The sequence below is a fragment of the Anabrus simplex genome, chromosome 1 (assembly GCF_040414725.1).
Source record: "Anabrus simplex isolate iqAnaSimp1 chromosome 1, ASM4041472v1, whole genome shotgun sequence".
NCBI lineage: Eukaryota > Metazoa > Arthropoda > Insecta > Orthoptera > Tettigoniidae > Anabrus > Anabrus simplex.
This window is the reverse complement of record NC_090265.1, coordinates 413,668,653-413,680,826: the sequence shown is the minus strand read 5'-3', so window position 1 is coordinate 413,680,826 and position 12,174 is coordinate 413,668,653. Positions and strand designations below refer to the sequence as shown.

Here is a 12,174-nt window from a genome sequence, read left to right as displayed (position 1 = left end):
CAGTAATCTGCCAGCATGTTTTTGTTCCATTTCCTGTAGATCCTGATGGAATCTTTCTCCTTGCTCTTTGCTTAGCATTCCTAGGTTCTCAGGGAAATAGTCCAGATGTGAATGTAACATGTGCACTTTCAAGCTCATTTTGCAGCCTAAATCTTGGAAAGAAACAAGCAATCTATCCACCAGTTGTTTGTAGTCAGAATCCTTTGTGTTTCCAAGAAAGTTTTTGACCACATTCCAGAATGCTGTCCGTGCCGATCACTCTGCAGCGCACATAACATCTTCAAAATTAGCATCAGAAAGAAGTTTTGTGATATCTGGACCTGTGAATATAGCCTCCTTGATTTTGGAATTACTGATGCCTGGGAATCGATGACACAGGTACTGAAAGCATTCACCTTCATTTTTTAGGGCCTTAACGAATTGCTTCATAAGCCCTAGTTTGATATGAAGCGGAGCGCAGTATTTTGCTCTTGTGAACAAGAGTTTTATGTTTTTCGACCCTACAATCCATTGTCTACGTGGGCATTCTTTTTGAGTCCAGTGATGTAACCTTGCTTGACTGTCCCACTCACACAGAAAGCAGGGGTGCTTTGTGTAACCTACGTGTAAATCTGACAGAATACCTATCACTTTGAAATCACCACACACTTGCCACTTATGTTCCCGGTACTTCAGTTTACACAACACAATTTTGAGATTTCCATATGTTTCTCGCATAGCATCTTAATGAGCAACAGGAATGGATGCAAGTTTGTTTTCATTTTGAAGAAGGGCGCACTTCAAACTACGCTTGGAGGCGTCGATGAAAAGTCTCCAGTCAATAGGGTCATATTGTGGTGCTCCTAGTTGTAAGGTAACCTCTGGAATGTTGTTGCAGTAAACCAAGGCTCCCTCTTCAGAAAAAGAAGGGTGTAAATGCTTGTTCGTGATGTCTGTACAAATAACACGTCGTACCTGGTGCTAACATGTTCCTTTCACAAAGTCTAGACCGAGTAACTCAGCAGGTTCCTTTGTAAAGCCAAGATCTCAAATGAAGTCATTTAATGCACTTTGCTCAAACAGTCTCGGTTCTTTTTCAACACATTCAGGGGAGAAATCACAGTCAGAGTTAGTGCCCGCCATTTCTGCATCAGATTCAGAAGAGGGATAATCCTGTAAATGTTTGGACGCTGCGGTACTGGTGTATCAGGGCCATGAGGAACGGGTAATTTTTGCAGATCGAATACTGCTTGGATACACAATGTTACCTTTGTTGCTACTATTAAATACCTTCACATTCACAGAACAGAAGTAGCAGTGAGTACTGTGGTCTGGGGGTTCTCGCCACATCATTGGAATACTGAATTGCAATGCAGTTCGCCTATCGTTCACCCATTGCCGTAACTGCTCTATACAGGTTCTTCAAGCCTTATGTGGTACCTACGGCTTGTCTTGGTCTCCAACTTTCAAGGCATAGTAGGCCTTTCTCACGAACTCTGTTATATTTATGCCGCTATCTCGTCGGCACGAAACTTTCACATACATAGCAGAATGTATCTGGATTGTTCTTGCGGCCACATCATGGCATGTTGATAGATCTTTAAGTTCAATAAAAATATTAACACGGTATGTCACTCACATATAGAACGCTGATGAAGACAAAAATCTCTTTCCACTAGCAAACGAAACACAACTCAGACTGTCGCGGACGAAGCACGAGAGAACGACAGTGACACCACTCAGCCAAAACCGCGCGTTGCCAGCTATGTTGTACATAGTTGCCGGCTCTACACTCTGAGCGTGGTAACACAGGACTACGAGATGGCTGGAAGATGTCAAATTAATAAACTAATAAAATAAATTAATAAAAGAATATGGAAATCTAAATTAAAGCAACACTTACTAACGACGTAAGAAGTGCATGTGATGAAATAAATGTAATATAGGGTTTTTGAGAAAATGTCATGTGATGGGGAAAAATTAACATTGGATCCTGATTCAGGATGCAGAAGTCATCCTAAAAAGCAATACAGGATGGTGGCAATGAAACCATCGCAGGACAGTGTTACCAATGAAAACATTTACACACGGTCCCTTTAAAGAAAACTTGGCATGCTATGTTACCTTCAAATGTGAATACATTGACAGTTCTTTCGGAGCTCTAACAGATAAGTCATTGTGATCCAAAAACGATCTGCTGAACAAGATAGGGTTAGGCTCACTATACAGTATTTTGTGACGGTGATTTCCAAAACCATTTTCTGTCAATTGAATGATTAGCTACAGTAATGGACTTTGAATTATTTTTTTTTCCGTGGACAATGTGGGAAAATTCTTGCCTCATATCTGGTAAATTATCGTATGTTTTGATCTTCCCTTTTTAAGGGTACAGTATTGAATGTGTATGTTTCACAGGAATGAAAGTAAGTTATGAAATACTATCGTAGGTGCAAGGAGAACTCAACGGTAAACCGTGCTAAGTGATCATACAATAGTTCAGCCTTGTGCAGTCTGCCGTGCTCCTTACATTTTCGGAGGATAAAATTATTTCTTGTTTTCGTTTGAAAGGCTGGCCCCGTGGTGTAGGAGTAGCATGCCTGCCTCTTACCCGGAGGCCCCAGGTTTGATTCCCAGCCAGGTCAGGGATTTTTACCTGGACGTGAGGGCTGGTTCGAGGTCCACTCAGCCTAAGTGATTAGAATTGAGGAGCTATCTGACGGTGAGATAGTGGCCCCGGTCTCGAAAGCGAAGAATAACGGCCGAGAGGATTCGTTGTGCTGACCACACACCACCTCATAATCTGCAGGCCTTCGGGTTGAGCAGCGGTCGCTTGGTAGGCCAATTCTCTTCAAGGGCTGTAGTGCCTTGGGGTTTGGTTTGTTTCATTTGAAAGAAATAGCTTTATTTTTAACATTGTCAAACAACTTTAGCCATTTTATTAATAATCACAACAGGGGTGGGACAAATTATGTTCAGATGCAGCCACTTAATTATAATCCAGCCCATTGAAGAAAGGTTACTCAAATGATAGCTGGTTGTCGTCATGGGGTAGGTGCCAGGGAACTTGTCTGGAAGGAATGCGGAAATATCCAGAGTAAAACCACACTCAGGATAGCCGCTGTGCATTGGAATGAGTAAACGTTTAGCTACGGAGGTGAATGGAACACAAAATACTGGGTCAGAACGTGAAAGCACAAAATGCTTTTACAGTTTTTCTGCGATAGTATTAACTTAAGTTTTCTGTAACTTCCACTGGTAGAAAATTATCACCACCTGCAGAAGCCATCTTTACCTGTTTGTAAACAATAAATGTCCATATAACACTTCGTAATTTAAATTATTTATTGCATTGAATACTCTTCTAATGCAATGCATTATTAAAATGAAACTATTATCTACATTTTTAAATTACATTTTGAATTAATATCTTACCAAAACAGACATGTGTCATGGACTACCAAATTCCGTAGTGTTCGCTACACTGCTGATACTGTGGCGCCACCATATGCAAACTTTTAGTAACAATTAGCCCGATTTTGCAATTCTGTCAAGATGATTTAGATATCCCAAGATCTTTGAAGCCTTTTATTTCTTTACAGGCAGTTCTCTGATAGTAGCCCACCTCAGTAAATGTAGTTATATCATTAACAGTAGGTGGCAGCATCTAACTCACTTTTCACAAATTTGGTGGTTAGCCTGTTTTTTGTGTGCATCCATTCATATGAATTCTGGTACTGGCACAACTAAAAGAATTGTGGAATTAGCACTCTTGTTTGCTCGGGTAAGAAAAATGTTCGAGTATAAAATTGTAAAATGTTATTCATTGTAATGGAAAGAGACAAAGCTCAATTATAGACATTTGCAGATTCAGGAGAATAACGAACAGAGCACCTTACTGCCACTCATCAGTACTAATATTGTTGGAACACTCGTGGAGTCTAATGCATATGCAGATTCAGCTCGTCCTACTGAAATAGAATTTACTGAACTGGCCTAATTGGATTGCTTCCTATACGATCAGTCAAAGGTATGTCTGTACTAATCATGGTATGGTATGTTGTTTGTATTCAGCTGAATTCATAAGATTTTTTGCAGGCTTAAGATTGTTACTTTGCTTGTTTACTCGGGTAAATAAAACTATAGATGTTGTCTAAAATGAACTGGGTGTTGAGAACGTGACCTTACATTATGACAACTTTATTGATGGACTTAATATGTTGCTAACAGATGTGGAGTTATGTAGATTTCATTGTTCATTTTCGTTAGGCGATTGATATAAATTTACATTAAATGTTGACAAAAAATCCTTTAGATTGCATACATGCCAACCCTTCCAATTTACCCAGAAACTTTTCCTTAATTGACTTAAGTTAGACGTTTTTTATGGTGATCTCTATTCTGTTAATTGTGATAAATAATCTAGATAAACTTAACCATGATAGGTTAATATGGTTGTTTGATCTCCATATTGACTAGTCTGAATGTATTACAGAACTATTTAAAATAGTTTTATTTGAATCTGCTTTGTCAATACACTTATTACTGAAAGAAAACCCTTTATTTAACCATATGTGTTTCGGGAAGTCAACCATTCCCTTCATCAGTGGTCAGTTCAAAGAATAACACAATATTTTGTTTTTACAATTCAAAGAAGTATTGTGTTCTAATACACCATAGCAATGAATAAAGAAAACTTATGAAATATTATAAAAATGATCAGTACATAAAATTTTGTTGAACTGAATGAAAATACTTATATAAATTGAAGATCTTCAAGTTTTTCTTCTTTTTGTTCCTTAAATTCATATGTTAGTCTATACAGTGGGTTATCTTCTGCACTTCTCTTATTTAAACTTGATTCAAAAATTTTTTTTGTGTAAGATAAACTTCTAAACTTTACAAAACAGTCATTAATTTTCCCTTTTTGCCTGAATGTAATAATTTCATGTCATTAGAAATGTCTGTAAATTTATGATTCTTTTCAACCATATGTTCTCCCATTGCCGAATATCTTTTATGTTTGACTGCATTAACATGTTCTTTGTACCTTAAAGCCAAACTTCTTCCAGACTCTCCTATGTATCGTTGTTTACATGTTGGCATGTTAATTTGTAAATTCCTGATTTATTAAATATACATTTATTCTCTATCTTATCTGAATTGAAAATTATCTTATTACTATTATCAGTTTTGTATGCGACATTGATGTTCTTTTTCCTGAAAATTTTAGCCAGTTGATAAGAATGCTTATTTCGAAAAGTTAGAACTGCAGATTTCTTTTTCTCCTTTCGCTCTTTAATTAAAGTTGTTTTTGGTTCATTTTTCACTTTATCATTCTATTAATAAATCTTTTGGAATATCCATTGCTACAAGCAATTTGATGGATTATATTTATCTCTCTGTATTATAGGTTAATTCTTCTTAGACGAAGGTATGTTCATAGCTCTATTAATTAAACTGTAAAATGTTGCCTTTTTATGTTGACCTGGATGATTGGAGTCGTTACTGATAATAGTATCTGTTTGAGTAGCTTATTTGAAAATTGAAATGACTAGAATTTCTAGTAATTGTTAAATGTAAATAATTTTAAGTCCTATCATTTTCAGATTGTAGATAATCCTGCTAGCATCTCAGGGAAGAAATTTATTTCATCAATATCCTACTCATTCTCCGTAGGTTCCGAGAAAGATCACTTGCAAGTCCTCTAAGTATCGCTTACTAAATCAATTCTGCCGGTGGACATCTCCATTCGACATTCAATGTGAATAATCATCATCACAAATGACTATATTACCTTATCACTACATATCTTATCCAAAATGCACTTGTTTATCCAAAGTATTTAAATACTCTCTGAGTGGCTCAGACGGTTGAGGCGCTGGCCTTTTGACCCAACTTGGCAGGTTCGATCCTGGCTCAGTCCGGTGGTATTTGAAGGGGCTCAAATACGTCAACCTCGTGTCGGTAGATTTACTGGCATGTAAAAGAACTCCTGCGGGACTAAATTCCAGCACCTCGGCGCCTCCGAAGACCGTAAAAGTAGTTAGAGGGACGTAAAGCAAATAACATTATTATTATTATTATTATTATTAGATACTCTAATACTGTATACCATCAGGTTTAACCTTTTGTTCATCGATAATAACAAATATATCATCGACGTATCTCAACCATGTAATTCATTATATATATATATAATAAATTTCCTACAATCTCCAAAAATTTAGTCTCTAAGTTTCACTATCAACTTATATACTAAGCTTAAATCTATACTTAATTTAATATTTTAAATTATTTTTCTTTCTCTTTCTGTATTAACTGGGAATGATTACCCAGGACTACCATAACTCAGCCGCATCAGCCCGTTTTAAAGTCGTAAGAAGACCCAAATTTTCTAAAATCAACTCGAAACCCATTTCAATTATGTTCACTCCATATAGAATTAACATATCCATACTTCATTATGAATTGCATTGATAATCATATTGTTCTATCCTATTACCATCACTAATGCATTCAAATTGTATCTTGACAACCTAAATATATACAATGTATTCCCTCTTTTCTTCAATTTCCTTCTCTTGACGTTCTGTATCAATAACTTCTTGCCATCTTTCTCTTGCCTTAATGTTGGAAACCAATTTTATCTTTACTTTTCTTGCGTTCTTTCTCTTGCTCCAACGATGGGCATTAATTATTATCTAGCCAACCCTCTTCTTTACTCTTTCTCTTGTCTGAATGTTGGTGTGGCAATTCTTATCTCTTTCTCTTGCCATGTTCCTCTTCTTGCCATTTTCTGTTGCTATCTTTCTCTTGCTTCCACATTGCGACGCCAATTTTATCTACCCCACTTGCGTCCAAGTCAGAGTGTAGATAATCCCGCTAGCATCTCGGGGAAGAAATTTATTTCATCAATATCCTACTCATTCTCCGTAGGTTCCGAGAAAGATCACTTGCAAGTTCTCTAAGTATCGCTTACTAAATCGATTCTGCCGGTGGACGTCTCCATTCGACATTCAATGTGAATAATCATTATCACAAATGACTATATTACCTTATCACTACATACCTTGTCCAATTTTCAAAAAATAATAATTCCAGCTTATCATTATACTAGTTTATTGGCATGCTAATCTGAAGAAAAATGAAAATAAATTGTTATAAATTGAGAAAAGAACAAGATGCTTTATATAGAATCAAACATATTTTTCATTTCTGTCTGGCAATGACATAATTGAAATGGGGTTTCCTCTTTTATACCAACTAATTTATTCAATACTGAACTTCGATTTGTTGAATTATTTAACATCTTGTGACATCCAAATCACGATTCTATTCCTTTGTCGAAAAATTTAAGTCTAATGATGTGAATAGGACACCCTACTGAAAATATAATTCTCGCAAATTGATTAGTTTCCACGTAAATTCATTCATACTTGATATTCCTGTTGTTCCTATACACACCGAGCTCGATAGCTGCAGTCGCTTAAGTGCGGCCAGTATCCAGTAATCGGGAGATAGTGGGTTCGAGTCCCACTGTCGGCAGCCTTGAAGATGGTTTTCCGTGGTTTCCCATTTTCACACCAGGCAAATGCCGGGGCTGTACCATAATTAAGGCCACGGCCGCTTCCTTCCAACTCCTAGGCCTTTGCTATCCCATCGTCGCCATAAGACCTATCTGTGTCAGTGTGACGTAAAGCAAATAGCAAAAAAAAAAAAAAAAAATGTTCCTATACAAGGTCTTCATCTTTATTATATTTTTTATTGTGGGGAAAATTTTCATACTTGGTCTCTTATGACTTATTTTGATTTGTGAGAGCCGAGATATTCAATAAGTTTCCTTAATATGCCTAAAGATTGTTGCCATACCCTTGAAAATGTCGTTAAAAATGAAATATTTATTTATTTCTCCTATATTAACTCATTTGCAATATTAGCAATCATAAACAAGTTAAATATACCTTTCATTAATTATCCATTAGTATAGTAAACGAAAGGATGTGCCAAATATTCACATATTATTCTACCATGAGTCATAGTTTAACACCATTTCATATTCCGCTCTGCCATTAATTTGAATTCGCTCTATATCTCAATCTACTGTTTTCTTAGGAAAGAATGATCCTAAATACACGATAACTCTTGGCATAAATCCCTATATCTTCACCATTAAGCATACAGAGGCTAACAGTTACTCATATTCTGTCGCAGTGTGTCTCAAATTGACATAGAATCAGCTGGTCTCTTGCTAATACACTCTTCTCAATATGACCCTAACCCTATAATAGTCATTCAAATACGATCCTCTATCAACATGTATCATATAATCTCGTAACATCATCTTACATATAACCTCACGAAAAGTAAACATTAAATCTCAACATCTCTATTAACAGACAATTCTAATCCATTTCTTCTTGGTCATCATTCTTCTCATATAACATCTCATTATTCCTCCTTATATCATCACATTTGTTATGATAATACTTTCCCTCGACGATATTACTTCTACTATATTCTTATAATCCAAATAGGATCCATCTCTTCCCTTATTTAAAGTAGGTGTGGTCATGTTTGTCAATCTGATTTCCTCCTAAAGCTCATCTACGTTTTATAAAACATGCATTCTTCCCAATGTCTCCAGATTCATAACTGAATAGCCTTTCCGAGTAGATTGGTATGATAAATCGATACACGCTCACTACAAACATCAACATAACCATGTCATTTCACATTTGAGTATACATGTGACTTAAAATAATTAATATTCACGGTTATTATGACCAAGACCTGCTGCTAACGGTTAGAATCTAAGCTAAATATTTCTCCGGATGAAATTATTTGTAGCAAATGTCATAAATACCTTTACACAGGAAACTTATCTTATATCTAGTCTCTCCTCTGGGATTGCTGCCAACTCCTCAGATGTTATGCGTGCTCCATGCGGCTGATTTCCACCTCTCCAGGCGTCATCTCTGGTCCCAATGCATGCTGCTGCTCAGCCTCGTTATGGCCTCCTAGGTAATCTTCTCCCTCAGCCTAGACGGATTTCATGATGTCACAGTTGCTCATGAAAGTAGAAATTAACATTATATTGGCAGAATACATATTTGAAATATTCATTTAGCCTCTCAATATATCTATAAATTATTGTTTCTATGTAGAATTGCATCTCTATTACTATGCAGATATGGTTTCTTGTTATTAAATATATTTTTCTCAGGCTAATTATGGATTCTAATTGCTAATTTAATCACTCTTCAGTGTACTATATTGCCTGTAGTATGGAATTTTGCATTGTCGTCTCTTCTTTTCGGCGGTCTCAATATCACCTCTCGTCAGTATTTAAATTTAGAGATCTCAAATCTTTTTTGTATCTTAATTGCTGTTCTGCTATCTAGCACGCAAATTTTGCCTCAATCTTCTTACAGTAGAGTCTCGATTATCCGACCTAAACGGGACCTGGAATACGTCGGATCACCGAAAATGTCGGATAATACAGAATAACTTTGAAAATGAACTGAAACAAACAGGAAGGCTATACTCTAGTACTAAAACAATGACATGTTTTCCGGTACTCTGTTTATTGAATTATCAATTCAATTGTACAGTGCATGCATTATTGAACGAAAACATTCCAGATGTCTTACGAAAGGAAACTTTTCTCCACAGATATTAAGCTGCCTAATGCCGTACCGTTTTTTCCACCGATAAAGCCACCCAGCACAGGCAGGAAAATTAGGGTCGCCTTCATTAAACTCCTTCTGGAAATACGCAGGCTTTTCCTGTAGAATGGGGCCAGATATTGGCAGGTCCTTCTCCCGGTGTTGAGATAACCAAAGAAATAGTGCTTCACTTACTTTTTCGTACTCACATTTTTCATTTTTTCTCTGCTCTGGTAGAGCACCACTTTTAAATTTCTCCCTCTGTTTTTTCCAGTCTCCGTCTGTAACACATCCAACATCCATAATCTGAAGCCACATTTTGAAGAATTTCCCCTTTGTCCAGTTTCTTTAATGCACTCAAGTTGTCTTCTATAGAAACAATCACTTTCTTCCATTTACTCGCTATACTCACAGAGGATATGAAAACTATAACATCCGCACCCAACCAATACTACAATGAACAATGACTGAAGACTCACTGCACCTGTCCTTGAGTAAAAAACTGTCCTACCGCCAGCGGTCAGGCCAGTGCGTGTTCTGTGGTCGCACCCTCCACAGCGGGTGTGCCTGAATTTAGTCTCCACCAAACGTTCAAAGTAAGTCTACCAGTGTCGGATAACACGGAATGTCGGATGAGCGAGACTCTACTGTATTTAAATTATTTTGTTCCACAACGGCGACAGATTCCGTCTTCCTTTTTCTACAATAAATTATTCAGTGCATCTTTTTTTTCTTTGGGTAAAGAATGAATTCATTCAATTATTTTTTAAAACAATATCTGTTTCATCTTAAAATTCCTTAGCATGGCCTTAATTCTACTCCTTCTAGACTTAGATTGATCTGGGTTTTGGTGGCAATTTTTATATATTTGTACTGCCTGAAGTTGCCGCGCGCCATTTTTTCTGCCCCTTTTTCTTTTGTATAAGTGCCTCGAATGTAACGTAATGGTACACTACATTATACAGAAATTTGCTCAAACACTGCGAGGCTATGGGTTGTACATACTTAAAGCATTTTAATATTGGTGATAATGCTAATTATGCTTCAGAAAGAATAATGCAGGAGTTACTTGATGTTATATCTTCAGATATTAGATGTGAAATATTAAAGAACATACATTCAGCAGAGTACTTCAGTGTTCTGTGTGATGAAACTACAGATATTTCCGTACTGAAGCAACTTATTGTGCACATAAAATGTCAACCAACTTGAAAAGAGCTTAATGTTAGTTTTGTGTCAACCTGCAACATTGTTGATAGGATCTGATGAGGTAGCTGTCATGATAGGTAAGCAAAAAGGAGTTGCATCACTGGTAAGAGAAAAAACAAATGGTCTCATGGTAAACTGTCACTGCATAATCCACAGATTGGTACTTGCTAGTGCCCAGGCAGCAGCTGAAGTGCTTTATTTAGTGAAGTTTAATGATATTTTATGACGACTCTTTTTCAAAATTCCTCAGTCAGGATGTCTAGTTTAACTGAAATCCAGAATATCATGAACAGCCCTTGAATTAGCAGCTGAAGTGCCTTATTTAGTGAAGTTTAATGATACTTTACGACGACTCTTTCTTTTTCAAAATTCCTGTCAGGATGTCTGGTTTAACTGAAATCCAGAATATCATGCACAGCCCTTAAATTAAACTAAAAATGGCCAGTGATACTAGAAGGTTGTCTCATGATTCTGTTCTACAGTCTCTTAAGAAGATCTATGGTGAGTGTTGTTGCTGCACTTGGGAGGCCACTGAAAGGAATGACATTACAGCTGAAGGCTTAAGCAAGTGCATGAAGACATACAAATTCTTAACTGCAATTATGATGTTTTCAGATATCTTACCTCTTATGTGCACATTATCTAGAGCTTGGCAAATGCAAGATATTGACTTGACAGAAATTTAACCAATCTTAGAAGCCACAAAACTCAGCGCCTTAAGTACATAGATACTGTTATCCAGCATCTAGAACACAGATTTCCAGATATGCCCATAATTTCTTGCTTTGCAAGAGTGTTTAATGCAAAATTCAAGATCAGAATGAAGCTTCTGAGTTGCTTCTTGATTTCTACTCTGAATTGGGAAGCCCTGGGGACACTACCATTATATAAATTGATCATTGCATTAATTCATCTACAGTACTCACATACGGTAACTCCCCTCTGTGTCCAAGTGTCCCTTGAGAATTAACGTCAATGTAAACAGAGGCTATGTTGCTTTACTGATAACATGGAGTGTAACGATAAAATAGTGTCTGCCTTCCAAACAAATGCCATTTGTGATTCACAAATACTTTCAAAAGAAAAGCCTTCCAACTACCAGCTAAACATACTACTCCTGCCATCTCTTCAGATTCTTATGAACTTCTGTCAGACATAAAATCAACTTCATGGTCTGTATCGCACTAACACATTCACAACTAAGTATTTCTTATTTTCCACCTTGTCGATGCATTAGTTGCTTGAGGCAACTTATTGATTAAAAGTGGTACATGTTTCATATATTATTAACATCTTCAGCCACATATTACTAGATGAAAAA

At 36.6% G+C, this 12,174-nt stretch overlaps 1 protein-coding gene across 6 annotated transcripts in view; it reads left to right on the top strand.

The window, feature by feature from the left end:
* The window catches only part of asf1 (histone chaperone asf1), a 115,213-nt gene that overhangs the window by 14,160 nt on the left and 88,879 nt on the right, over positions 1-12,174 (top strand). For 2 of the 6 annotated variants that reach the window (XM_067135080.1, XM_067135082.2), the window contains exon 2: positions 3,845-4,006. The exons of 2 other annotated variants lie outside the window; for them this stretch is intronic. The gene's annotated coding sequence lies outside the window, so the exon portion shown is untranslated. Of the gene's footprint in view, positions 1-238; positions 379-3,844; positions 4,007-12,174 lie in introns of all 6 variants that reach the window. 2 more of the 6 variants (XM_067135081.1, XM_067135083.1) reach the window with 2 other exon arrangements.